Source organism: Pseudophryne corroboree, chromosome 9, assembly GCF_028390025.1.
Source record: "Pseudophryne corroboree isolate aPseCor3 chromosome 9, aPseCor3.hap2, whole genome shotgun sequence".
Classification (NCBI taxonomy): Eukaryota; Metazoa; Chordata; class Amphibia; order Anura; family Myobatrachidae; genus Pseudophryne; species Pseudophryne corroboree.
In genome coordinates this window covers 194,111,784-194,126,530 of record NC_086452.1, presented here as the reverse complement: position 1 = coordinate 194,126,530, position 14,747 = coordinate 194,111,784, and the positions used below count along the sequence as shown (strand labels likewise).

The 14,747-nt window shown below is 45.1% G+C and overlaps 1 long non-coding RNA gene across 1 annotated transcript in view; it reads left to right on the top strand.

Moving 5' to 3' along the window:
* Positions 1–6,217, top strand: part of LOC134956872 (uncharacterized) — a 50,437-nt gene extending 44,220 nt beyond the window's left edge. Inside the window, exon 4 of the long non-coding RNA XR_010186249.1 lies at positions 6,045–6,217. This is a non-coding gene — a long non-coding RNA (uncharacterized LOC134956872). The remainder of the gene's footprint in view (positions 1–6,044) is intronic.
* Positions 6,218–14,747: the final 8,530 nt, after the last annotated feature.

Sequence of the window (14,747 nt, the reverse complement as noted above, 5' to 3'; positions counted from 1 at the left end):
AGCCATGCCATGCTTCTGGGAGCACCAGACTGGTGTTTGCATGTGCTGGCACCATGCTGCCCTCTGCCGCCAGTTGTTTGCGAGTGCGCCCAGGGACAAACCAAGTCAGCAAACTGTGCCCGACACTCTGGGACATCAAAATAAAGACAATTAAGTTACACATTCATTAAAATGAAAATGAATTAAATTTAAACTTAACATACACTTGTTTCTCTTCTTGTTGAAGTGCTGCTGTGGCTGCCTTAGGGGTGGGGAGGCCGTCTGCAGTCAGCAGAGCAGAGAGAAAGTGCTGGTCAGGGCCAGTGCCAGTGTGTTTGGTACCTTCCTGCAAACTATAAATTTGCGCCCTCTCTACCATATTTGATAAAGGGATAGTGCACACCACAAAAAGGTGTGTGGTCTCCCAAGGAAGGGGCATGGCCACATAATAGTACCCCCTATTCAAATTACACCACACAGTAGCACAATCTTATTCACATTACACCACATAGTAGAGCCCCTTATTCGCAGTACAACACACAGTAGTGACCCTTATACATAATGCCGGGTGTGGTATGGCTGACCGATGGTCAGGAGGCTGGCGGTCAGTATACCATCGCCGGGATCCCGGCGGGGACGGGCGAGTGCAGCAAGGCCCTTGCGGGCTCAGTGGCGACATGCAGTCGCCATGGGGTTCTATACCCACTCTATGGGTGTCGTGGACACCCACGAGTGGAAATAGTCCCTGTTGGTCGGCATGCCGACCGTCGAGTTAATGAGGGGGCGGGATGCTGGGGGAGGTCATGTTACTGTCGGTCTCCTGACCGCCGGTCACATGAATACCACCCCATAATGCCTACAGTATTGTTCCTTATATAAACAATACCCACAGTACTTCTATCATGTTTTCAAAACTCCAAAGGATAGTCACAATAAATTCCTTTTGACAAAACACTGTTGTCCAGTTGTTTCTTTCTTTATGCATAAAATGTATCCTTCCATACTCCACAAAGAAACACTGCAACACTTGTCTCCTTTTTAACTTCTAAGGATGATAGTACAAGTCTCTAAAAACAGATTCTCCTTAAAAAGATGGTTTATTCCCATAAAAAAAACAATAATAAAAAATTACATTTCACATGTTCATAGTCTTTCAGCATAAAATATGCAAACTCTCCTTAATTACCACTTTAAAGGATTTCAGCAGATTTCAAAATAAAGGGGGCTCACCAAAACACTCTGGAATTCCTACATGTGTGATGATCTTATTTTCTGCAGGGAAAGACAAACTCCAGAGATCCTGCTATACAGCACCGCTGGTTTTTATTGGTGCTTGGCATTTGGGCACAATTGAGACTGTTCTTTCATGGCGGTCACCTCCCTTCTTTGCCTCCTCTAGACAAAAATTTCCTATTTCATGATCTAATAAGTGACCAAATATATATTACAGACTTGGCATCCGGTCAAGATGCCGTCTGTTGGGATCCTGGCAGTCAAAATATTGATGCCGGTATCCCGACACCATTCAGAATCCTGACGCCAGAACTCCGAATGGGCCAGGAGAACGACGCTGGCATACCGACAGGCGGAATCCCGACCATAGGTATGCCCGCACTCTTAGATTTTGGCCTGGGGGAGGGGGGTTAGGTTTAGGCATCAGGTGGGGGGGGTTAGGCTGTGGGGGGGGGGTAGCTTAGGATTAGGCTGCAAGGAGGGTGGGTTAGAGTTAGGCACCCCTGGGGGGATGGTTAGGCGGCGGGGAAGGCTTAGGTTTAGTTAGTGGGGACGGAGATTAAGATTAGGCACATCCGCGTGGGGGATAGGGTTAGGCACAAAAGGGGAGGTTAGGGTTAGGACTCAGGAAGGGGGGGATAGGGTGTGGGGAGAGGGGAGAACACCCCTTACTCACCCCTGTCAGACACCCACAGGAGAAGGGGACTCAGGCTGGGGAGCTGTGGAGTAATATTGAGTCTTTCACCTTTGGGCCGGGACAACCCCTGCTTCCCCCTCACAATCACAGCCCTCCAAGCCCCGTCCCCTCACAAAAGGGGTGTGGCTTTAAAGGAGCAATGCTCTGCTCACCTGGGAAGTACCTGGCTCTGTGCCCAACCCGTCCCTGATTGTTTGTACCTGATGCGGCTGTAAACTCTATTGACTGCTAGGACTGGGGCTGCAACATCCAGCCTAATGGGGTAGGCGGGAGCTGTACTATCGGCTGCGGCTGCAAGCTCCAATGAGGAGTTTGGGGGAGGGGGATTTTTGCTGCTGGCCTGGGCCCTTAAAATCATGGGGCCACAGAGCATATGACTATTAAGCCCCTAGGAATAGATGGCCCTGGTCCTCCCTCCCCTAACTTCCCAGCCAGTAGTGGATCTTGCCACGGGCAAGCAGGACTTTTGCCCGGGGCGACGCCTTCCGGAGGGCGCCGGCGCCATCCGGAGGGCGCTGCACCAGGGCAAGATCCGCTACTGTGCCCCCCTACTGCCCGCTGTGTCCCCCGCTGGTCCCCCACTGGTCCCCCGCTGTGAAGTGAACTAGACGCTAAGCGTCTAGTTTCCTTTCATGGAGAGGACCTTTGCTGTGCGGTGCGCATGACGTCATGACGTCTCTCCCTTAGATCCGAGGAGAGACGTCATGACGTCTCTCCCATAGATCCGAGGAGAGGAGAGGAGCGGCGCCGGCGGAGGTCTGCAGCGGTCGGGAATCAGGAGCGGGGATAGTAAGTATTCTTTTTTTTTTCTCTCTGTTTCAGCGGCGCTACTTTACAGGGGGCACAAATGGGGGCTTAACTGACCACGCCCACATATGAAGACATGCCCCTATTTTTTGCCCGGGGCGCCACATCGGTTAGAACCGGCCCTGTTCCCAGCTCTGTATGCAGTCTCCGCCAGCGGACAGGAGTAGCTAGGAAGGAGGTCGCTGCGGGGAGCGGGGGCTGATTACTCTGGCCGGCTTCCTTGTTGTTTTTTTAAGGCAAGTTGCACGGACATCTGGCAGAGGGACGGATTGTGCGGCAAGCATGTAAGTTTAATTTAGGCACTGCTGCCCGAGTTTGTACCTCCTTTGAACCTTTGGGCCCCTCTGTACCTCAGGCCTGGGATGGGTATACCCCCCCCCCCCCACCCCACCCCCCCGTCGCCAGGCCTGACGAGATACCTGTGATGTGAATTATTATCTACAGGAAGTAGTGAGTGAGATGTGTGGGGGCAACCGCAAGCTCTGTTTATTTTTTCTGCTGGTGGTCTGTAGCATGACAGACTGTAAAAGATTCCATTAACATGCCTATATATTGGCACACAGTGAGATGTTGACTATCTCCGATTTTAATTTTGCTATTTTCCCTGAGCTCCTGGAGCACTGAACTACCGATATTGACTATCTTAACTTGAGATTTTGACTATGTGAGATTTTGACTAAGTGCCAATTTTGACTATACTACAGTATGTACTAAATCACAGGTTCTCAAAGTCGGTCCTCAGGACCCCACACAGTGAATGTTTTGCAGGTCTCCTCATAGAATCACAATTGAAATAATTAGCTCCACCTGTGGACCTTTAAAAATGTGTCAGTGAGTAATTAATACACCTGTGCACTTGCTGGGTTACCTGCAAAACATGCACTGTGTGGGGTCCTGAGGACCGACTTTGAGAACCTCTGCACTAGATTGTACACAATGTAGGCCCTCATTCCGAGTTGTTCGCTCGCTAGCTACTTTTAGCAGCCGTGCAAACGCATTGTCGCCACCCACAGGGGAGTGTATTTTCGCTTTGCAAGTGTGTGATCGCATGTGCAGCCGAGCTGTGCAAAAACATTTTGTGCAGTTTCAGAGTAGCTCAGGACTTACTCAGCCCTTGTGATCACTTCAGTCTTTTTTGTGCCGGAATTGACGTCAGACATCCGCCCTGCAAACGCCCGGACACACCTGCGTTTTCCCTACCACTCCCAGAAAACGGTCAGCTGCCACCCATAAACGCTCTCTTTCTGTCAATCTCCTTGCGATCGGCTGTGCGAATGGATTCTTCGCTAGATCCATTGCACAGCAACGACGCATGTGCGCATTGCGGCGTGTGCGCAGTTTTGCTACCTGATCACTGTGAAAATCTGCTGCGAGCAATCAACTTGGAGTGACCCCCATAATCAAGATTGACTTGCCTAAACAGTCTATCTTTTTTTGTGATACCGACCCCACGGGAGCGCGCATTGGTAGCGCAAGCGGTGTGTACACAGTGCGATTTGTACTAACTTTCCTTGTGATTTTGACTATATGGTCAAAATCATAAAGTTACATTGCACCGTGTGTATGCACCTTAAGGCTATGAGTTTTGTGTGTGTGGGCAACTCTGACAACATACACTAAAATATTAAGGTGGAGGCTACAAGGAAAACACTTTAAGGATAAGACAATGTTATGATCAATTTAATATTTTTACATTGTTAGATAACAAGTTACACAGGACTCAGACACCCAGGTGTGGAGAGAGCTGTTAGCAGGCTTGGACTGGCCCGCAGGGGAACAGGGGAACCACCGGTGGGCCCCACTGCCTGGGGGCCCACCTTCTGCTCTAAGGATCAGGTTTCAGACTGTGCACTTGAATTATACATTATACATATGTTACCTTATACTGGACTATGGTGTATTTTTTACAGTACTTTGCTGTTAATAATCAGGTACATTATCATGCATGCAGCAGCTGAATTTACTGTATATATTTATGAAGGGGCCCAGATGTTGCACTCTCTAATGGTTAGTCAAACCAATGAGGTTGCAAGCCACACCCCCTCTGCAGACTGGCTACACCCCTAACACTGCATTCCCCCGGTGGGCCCTACATGCCCCAGTCCATCACTGGCTGTTAGTGACACATGGATCCCACCCTGTGTCACTTACAGCTCTCTCCACCCTTCAATCTCTCCTCTGGTTGGGAAGCTCCGTTGATAGTTTATGAACCCTGATACTCCTGTGTCTCTGGCTGCACTGTATACTGTCCTGCTCACATTCTGGCTGTCTGGTTCTGCTGCTGCATAAGTGGGAAAGCTAGTGATGTCAGTGTGCTCTGGCCGGGGGGCCCCCTGACAGAGGGGGGCCTGGGGGACGGTATGCCCTACATCCCCCCTTAATCTGGCTATGCATATAACAGCTTTACATGATTGACTGTTTGTTTGTTTGTTTGTTTGTTTGTTTGTTTGTTTTTTATCTCTTCCTTGTTATATTTAGCACCCTCCATGAAAAGATTATCCTGTTAACAGGGGAGTTCTATTTATATTTTAATATCCCAAAGCACCATTATGCCTTTACTTCTTTGTTTTTACATGAGGAAAAGGTAGTTTCTGCATGTTAAATGTAATGACAACCAACACTAAAATCAAGCGCTCTGTCACTCTAACCAATATGCTGCCAGTAACATAGGGCTACTCACCCCTATTAGATTAAAAAATCAAGCAAAGAAAAATGGGACAGTTTAACAGCTCTTAAGCTCACATTTATTGTGAAGAAAAAGCCCTTTATTCCCAAAAGTGACTGTTCTATAGTTACACAAGGAAGAACTCTGTGTGCTATTAAGTTTCAGTAAACATCGGAAAAGCTACATTCTAGCTATCACAATATGTGTTGCTAAGAATTACAAGTGGATACAGAGTTAATATGTTACATTATATGTTGTATATAGACTGTTTATAAATATATTATTGAATGAGTACGTTGACCGGCCGGAGGTACAAACTGCATAGATTTAAATTTCTATACATGTTTGTATGTGTTTTAATAAAAACATTTTTTTAGTTCTAATCTATATGCGCTGTAACATCAGTTCCTTTTAAATGTAATGAGCCCATTTGCCACTACTGTCCCAATGTGCCTCCCATACATCGCAAATTATAATTGCTGATTTTTTTACTAGGTGGATATATAAATTATTCTATTTTTGCTGACAGCCATGGCTTGTGTATAAATACTGGTAATTGGTCTAAAAAGTTACTAAAAAATATTGTCAAAATAAATATTGAAATGTCAATTTGTGCTTCTGAGATGATCTCAGCAGAGTATTTATTTGGTTCATTTTCAACAGCAAAATGTAATAAATGTCAGGCTGCTTCAAGCAAGCAGTGACATCACCAACCATGCCCCGGGCCCACCAAACAATACAACTTACATTCTTATCACCTGAGACAGCATGTACTTTTTGTTACCTGAGCTCACGACTTAGAACATCACGATTGTGGAGAATTAGTAAAATGTTATTTCCTCTGAGGTAAAGAGGTGAGTGAATGACAGCATTCTATGCTGAATATTGACTAACTTATAGGATGGTAAATGCACAGCACTCAAGTTCTATTGTAATATACTTATTATGGGATGCAGTTAAATTGCTGGATCCCGGCGGTCAGGATACCAACGCCAGAATCCCGACTGCTGACAAACCTGCCAGCCGGAATCCTGGCTCACAGGTGCTCTTCCCACTCGTGGGAATAGAACCTGTGGTGACTGGCGAGGACAGCGAGACCGCAAAGGGACTCTCTGTGCTCGCCCTGCTGCCGGCATACTGACGGCCCGGTTGCCATTCTCTGTATACTGACAGCCGACATCCCAACCGTCGGTAATTGATACTGATTCCCTTATTATAAAGCTACACAAAATAAAGATATATAACACACTTTTGCAGATTGTTGTATTGTAGCATATGCAAGTGCCTATGCCCCAAAGTGGATATGTGTCAGCCACCTATAAGAGAGGTCGCTGAGTGTTCTATCCCTAACGTGGTCACATTTTATTTCCTGTGTAAATGTCATGCTAAAAATACTGTAGAAAAAAAATAAACATAATACATCTGATAAAGATTACAAAAATATCCTAGAAAAATGTATTTAAAACAATTTTGACAGATTGATTACCTTTGTTGTGCTAGTATTTATATTTAGAAATGATTAGGTAATGTATTTAGGTCTTACAAAGTGAAAACCACTGACACATACTGTATTTTCTACATTAATGCTGCTAACCTTACAGTCTACTTTGGGATGCCGTCAATTTACCTACAATCAAAATCCCGACGGTCAAAATACCGACAACCATTGACCGACAGTCAATATCCCGACAAGGTCAAAATCCCGACATGGTCAAAATACAGACATTTAAAATACCAACATTTAAAATGTCGACAGGTCAAAAAGTCGACATTCGTTTTTCATGATTTTTTTTCATTGAAACCGACTTGTTCATACTTTACCATGCCAGTGGACCTGGAGGGGGAATATAATAGTGCCCGTACTCGAAGCATGGCGAGCACAGCGGGCCATGCGAGGGGATGCGGTACACCTATACGGTGTCCATGTCGACCTATGTCGACATACATACGAATAATGATGAAAAACTCTTGTCGACTTTATGACCTGTCAAAATTTAAAATGCCGGTATTTTGACCTTGTCGGTATTTTAAATTTCAGTATTTTGATCTTGTTGGTATTTTGACCTTGTCGGGATGTTGACCATCGGTCAATTGTTGTCGGGATTTTGATTGTAGGTATTTCATACTGATCCCTTTACTTTACATGAAGAGAAAGAATGTCACATGGGAAGACTGGATTTGTATCTATCACAAGTGCAATTCTGCACAGCATAAAATGACATAATAAAAGGATAGAAAATAATACTATACCTAAAAGATAACAAATTCATATTATTAAATAAATAATATAAAACAGGTCACAACAGCTCTGGTTTAAATCAGTGGCAAATTTTCCATCAGGCACATGCCTAGGGGTGGCACTTCTTAGGGGGCGGCACTTGGCACGTTTCATTACTGTCAGAAATTACCAATAGCTACAAAATATGTCCACTCTAATATACTGTACACCACCTTCATGTGAGATTGAATGTGTAGGACATGTGCAGACTGTCCTGTAAACTGTCCTACATAGTACCTATGTATACATAATTAAAAATACGTAGTTATGGTAGACTTACTGTCGATAACTCTATTTCTCCTAAGTCCACATGATCCACAGGATAAACATTGGGATATGAGGTAGCGTCAGCGGATTGGCACGAACAATCAAAACCTTTCGGCCTTCCAGAATGCAACGGGCCAGTCCCCTATATCCCTGCCTCCTGGCTCAGGCAATTCAGTTGTTTTCCAAAGCTCAAGGCAGGAGAATCATAGAGCGCCCTAATCAGGCGAGAAGAACACACATGCACACCCTTCCGTAGAAGAAGGAATAGGTTAGTAGGTGAAAGGATCCTCAAATCAGGTGTGTCAATGGGGGATCCCTGTGGATACTGTGGACTTAGGAGAAATAGAGTTATCAACGGCAAGTCTACAATAACTATGTATTTCTCCTGCAGGGTCCACAGATTATCCACAGGATAAACATTGGGATGTCCCAAAGCAAATTTAGTGGAGGAGATGCTCCTGATTGGACAGGAGAATCCTTCACCCGAATTCAGCATCCTGAGAGGCAAAGGTATCAAAGGCATAATGTCTAATGAATGTGTTAACAGAAGACCATGTGGCTGCCTTACATATCTGTTTGGCTGAAGTACCACGTTGTGCTGCCCATGAATGGCCTACCTTACGAGTAGAAGAAGCAGATACATTAGCCAGAACAGGGAGATCAGCTCTAGAACATGCTTCTGAAATAGTCATCCAAAGCCATCTCACCAGTTTCTGCTTGTCAGCAGGCCATCCTCTCTTGTGAAATCCGTAGAGAACGAAGAGAGTTTCTGTCTTTCTGATGGGACTGGTACGATCCACGTAGATCCTTAAAGCATGGACTACGTCCAAAGATGCATCTCCCACAGAAAGATCCAGCCCTTGAAAAGCCTGTACTACAATTTCTTTGTTAAGGTGGAATTTACACACCACCTTAGGAAGATAACTAGATTTGGTTCTGAGAACCGCTCTATCTGGATAAAAAAATCAGAAACAGATGGTGACATAACAGTGTCCCTAAGTCTGAAACTCTTCTAGCTAAAGCAATAGCCAGTAAAAAGAGAACTTTAGCTGTGAACCATTTAAGATTCACTTGTTTTAGTGGTTTAAATGGGGCAACTTGAAGCACCTTTTGGACTAAACTTAAATCCCAAGGAACTGTAGGAAGAACAAAATGAGGTTGGATGTGAAGCATTCCTTGAAGAAAAGTGCGAACATCCTGCAGGTTAGCAATTTCCTTTTGAAACCATACAGTCAATGCTGACACCTGCACTCTCAAGGAAGCCACCCGTAGACCTTTGTCCATTTCTGCCTGAAGGAATACTAGGACTCTGGAAATGCTGAAAGACCTAGGGTCAAATTTCCTGTCACTGCACCATTGAATATAGGCTTGCCCTATTCGGTAATAAATGCGAGCTGAGGATGGTTTCCTTGCTCTGAGCATTGTTTGAATTACCTGTTGTGAGAATCAACTTGCTTTCAGGATGGAAGTCTCAAGAGCCACGCCGTCAAAGACAGCTGATCCAGGTGCTTGTAATAGCAAAGAACATGAGACAGTAGATCTGGACGTTGAAGGAGTAGGAGCGGAGTTCCCACCGACAGCCTCTGCAGATCTGTGTACCAATGTCTTCTGGGCCAAGCCGGAGCTATCAGTATCATGGCGCCCTTTCCTCGTTTTACATTTCACATCACCCTGGGCAACAGGGCAATCGGTGGAAACATATAGGCAACACGAAAGTCCCATCTTACTGACAGGGCATCCACAAAGGTGTCTCTGGGATCCTTTGATCTTTACCCGTATGCAGGAACTTAGTTGTTCAGATGGGAAGCCATGAGATCCATTTCCGGTAATCCCCACTTGTCTACCAGAATCTGGAAGACCTCGGGGTGTAAAGCCCATTCATTTGCATGAATGGTGTGTTGACTGAGAAAATCCACTACCCAGTTTAGGACTCCCGGAATGAACACTGCGGACAAGGCTGGATGATGAAGTTCTGCCCACCTTAACGTGCGGCTTACCTCCTTCATTGCTTTTTGGCTGCAAGTTCCTCCATGATGATTGAGGTACGCTACTGTCGTTGCATGTTCCGAGCAAATTTGAACTGGTTTCCCCTGAAGAATGTCCTTTGCCTGAATGAGTGCCATATATATGTCCTGAAGTTCCAATATATTTATTGGCAGGCAACTTTCTTCCTTGGTCCACTGCCCTTGGAAGCAATTTCTTCCTGACACTTCTCCCATACCCTGAAGACTGGCATCCATTGTCAGAACCTTCCAATCTGAGATCCAAAAGGGTCTCCCTTTGTCCAGATGGGATGTCTGTAGCCACCAGGCTAATAACCTCCTTACTTCCAGAGGAAGGACCATAGTCTGAGTTTTTATTGTCTGATGTAACCCATTCCATTTGGAAAGTATCAGACGTTGTAGAGGCCTCGAGTGGGATTGAGCACTCTCCACCATGTCGAATGTCGACACCATAGATCCCATCATACGCATTGCTGTGTGAATGGATATCCTCTGACTGTGTAGCAGCTCCTGAATCCTCGACTGAATTTTGGATATTTTGTTCAGAGGTAAAAATTACTCTCTGAAGACCTGAATCCAAAACAGCCCCCAAGTGTGTCATCCGTTGTGACAGAACCAGAGACGACTTTGCCCAATTTATGAGCCAACCATCTCTCTGCAAACAAGCTATAGTCTGTTGTAGAAGACACTGAAGCAATTCCTGAGATTTTGCCAGGATTAATAAATCGTCGAGGTATGGAAAAATCCTTATCCCTTGCCAACGGAAATAAGCCGCCATTACCACCATCATTTTGGTGAACACTCTTGGAGCTGTGGCCAGTCCAAATGGTAGGGCCTGAAACTGAAAGTGTTGCTGGAGGATAGCAAACCTGAGATAGCACTGATGGGACTGTGCTATAGGAACATGCAGGTAAGCATCCTGGATATCCAGGGATACCATAAAATCCTCCATCTCCATGGCCAAAATAATGGAAGTCTCCATATGAAAACGAGGCACCCAAATGTACTTGTTCAGCACTTTGAGATTGAGTATGTGCCGGAACGACCCATTTGGCTTCTGAACCAGAAACAGGTTGTAATAAAAACCTTGTCCTCGTTGTGCAGGGGGAACTGGAATTATCACTCCTGATTGAAGCAACTTCTGAACTGCCTCTTGCAAAGCCATGCCCTTTGTTTCCACTGAAGATGAGCTGGTACAAAAAAAACCTTTGTGGAGGGTGTTTCTTGAAGGCAAACGCATAACCGTGAGATACCGCTTCTTGCACCCAGGCATCTGTGGTGGGTAGCTGCCAGATCTGTGCAAAATGAAGAAGTCGGCCTCCCACCCTGGGATCCCCCAGGTGGAGGCCCGCACCATCAGGCTGATGGCTTATGTTCTGGCTTGGAAGCTGGCCCAATGCTTTTTAGTCTTACCAGACTTGTCAGATTGAGACTGTTTGCCATAACCCTTTCCTTTTGCTTTTCCCTGGGTCCGAAATGACCAAAAAGCTGGAAATCTAGGTTTGGATTTGTGTATGGAATGAAACTTAATTTTCTTGTAGCCTGCTTCTGCCTCCAAAATACTGTTTAATTCTTTACCAAAAAGAATATCTACAGTAAAAGGCATTGGATTCTGAGTCAGCCTTCCATGTACGTAGCCAAACAGCTCTGTGAGCTGCTTCTGCTGAGGCTGATGCTTGAGAGGCAATAGTACCCATATCCAAGGCTGCTTCTTCCATAAAAATAGACGCCTGTTTAATATGTGCAATATTGGATTTTTGCTCTTTAGATGTCAATGAAAGATCATCATCCAATGCATCAGCCCAGGCTGCCACTGCTTTTGACTTCCAGGCTGAAGCCATGGCTGGTCTTACAATTTCCCCAGACAAGGAGAAAATAGTTTTTAAAAAACCATCTATTTTCCTATCCGTAACATCATTTAGTGATGTTGAAGGCAGAAGCAATGTAGATTTTCGCACCAATCGAATAACATGCATATCTACTTTGGGAGCCACCTCCCTGTTTAAACAGTCCCCAGCTGGAAGAGGATAATGGGAATTCCATTTCATTGGAATTCTAAACCTCTTACTGGGTGTTACCCAAGCCTCTTGCATAATCTCCGCCAGCTGTTCTGAACCAGGAAATTCAGTCCTGACTGTTTTGGACATTTAAACACAGGTGCCTTGGATTTTAAAGGCTCTGCTGCCTCCCCTAAGGACAGAATGGCTTTTATAGCACTAATTAGCTCAGGTATATCCACTGAGATAAGACCTTCATCCTTGTCTCTGTATGCAGACCTGGAATGTGATGAATCCTCATCCTCTGATGAGTCCCCATCTGAAACATGTGTAGAAAGTGAAGATGTTGTTTTATGTCTGTGTTATTTACTGCAACAGGCCTTTCAGCCTGTTTTTGTTGAAAGGCTGCAGATTCCTGTACTGGATGTGATAAACCCCAGGGGGATTGCTGCATGTAAGGGTTAACAGGGTAACCTGTTAACCCTGGTATAGGAGCTGGCATTATCCGCTCAGCTATATTGGATAATGTCTGTGCAAAAGTAGCCCATGGGGGTTCAACTTGAACCTGTGCCTGCCTTGGATTATTCAGGAGGCTTTGGTGAAAGCTAAAACAATTTGCACATACAGTACCAGTCAAAAGTTTGGACAAATAAATAAATGAGAAAGGGTGTCCAAACTTTTGACTGGTACTGTAATCCATTTTGAACCAGATCCTGAGAGGTTAACCCAGCTTTACAAGACAAACATGAAATAAGTGTTGGAGCTGCTGTGGAGAGTGTATCCTCTTCACCCTTGCCTCTCTTAGACATGATAAACAAATCACACACCTTTACAGTGTTAACTACACAATTTGAGACTCAAATCACTTTAAGATTTGTTAAAGTGATATACAATCCGATCCCTCCCTGCTTTGCACCGGCATTGAGGATAGGTATATACACAGAAACTGACAGAAATAGTAAAGTCAGCAATCACACTAGCAATCAGCCACATGTTATACATTAGTATTATAAGCAATATGAGCACATATTCAACAACAAATACATTTCAAGTATGTAGGAGAAACATATTACTGCATTAACTTATATAGGACTTTAAACGTACACAGTCGCACAACGAAAGAAACAGCAGCAATAGTTTACAGACTCATATGCATCAGGCACTTATCCAACTACTCGTACTTAATGGTAGGTAGAGACTTAGGCCCTCATTCCGAGTTGATCACTCGCTAGCTACATTTAGCAGTCGTGTAAATGCATAGTCGACGCCCATGGGGGAGTGTGTTTTGGCTTTGCAAGAGTGTTAATGCCTGTGCAGCCGAGCGATTACAAACACATTTTGTGCAGAACAAGACCAGCCCTGTAGTTACTTATTCTGTGCGATGATTGCTGCGACGAAGGTCCCGGAATTGACGTCAGATACCAGCCCTGCAAACGCCTGGCCACGTCTGCGTTTTTCCAAACACTCCAAGAAAACGGTCAGTTGACACCCATAAACTCCCACTTCCTGTCAATCTCCTTGAGATCGGCTGTGCGAATGGAATCGTCGCTAGAACCTGTGCAAAACCACGATGCTCTTTGTGCCCGTACGCCGTGTGTGCGCAGTTTTGCCATTTTTTTAAATGATCGCTACACAGTGATCAACTCGGAATGAGGGCCTTAGTGCTGTATTACTCGGCTCAGGAGAGTGGGATACAGGGAGACTTCACCCCACTTCCAGGATCAATCAATACGTTAGTGAACACTGAGTGGAGCCAGACACCAGTAGTGTACACAACCGCCCAGTGAACCTACAGTGAACACAGACACCCAAGTGAACACCAACGCACCAGACACACAGCTGCCTATGCTGCAACTGGGTCCTTAAGATACACAGCGTCTCAGATGGAAGCGGGAAAGCAGTTCATGGCGGGAAACTCAGAGGAAACTGGTCATAAACCGACTGCTCATACTCCCCACTGCTGACATCAACCCCAGGGATCGTGGCCTCATACTAATCCCTGGAGCCTAAGATCCCTGGGGCCTAGCGCTGGTGTACCCACCTACTCGAAAGAGTGTGGTTGTGTCTTGCGTCTCCCCCGCTAAGTAGAACTGACACCTTACCTTCTACCCGTGCTCCAGCCACAGCCTGGAAACGTCAGCTGGACTTGCTAGTACATCCTACATAGACGCCCGCCGAAACAGCACTGTACACGTGGGTAAGCATTTTCGTGACCAGGCGGAGAGTTGTTGGAGCGACTCTTTCTAAGGTGCATGTAAGACGCTTTTTAGAAAACTCGCTCAAAAAACGTAAGACTATAAAAATAAATTAAATGACAAGATTATCGCTGCCAAAATCAGCAGCCAAAGATTGTGGTCCGGCTCCTGCCACACCAACAAAAAAAATGAATTTCCTGAGCCAGGAGGGGGGGGGGGGGATGGGGGATATAGGGGACTGGCCCATTGCATTCTGGGAGTCCGACAGCTTTTGATCGTTGGTGCCAATCCGCTGATGCTACCTCATATCCCAATGTTTATCCTCTGGATAATCTGTGGACCCTGCAGCAGAAAATAAATGTATTGTCATAGCTCATGGCTTGTTTTATTATTAGGTTATATTATACTAAACTAACAATTGCCAAAATTAGTGTTTATAATTAAACAATGAAAATAATAAAATTGGAAGGCAATGGTTGCAAATAGTGTTGTGCCAAGGGGTGAACTAAAACCTATATTATCCGCCCCTTGTTTAAATTATTATTATTATTTTTTATTAGATATACTGTAATTAGAAGACTGAACTCAATAATAATGATTTCTTAATTCCCTCCAAGCATGATGTT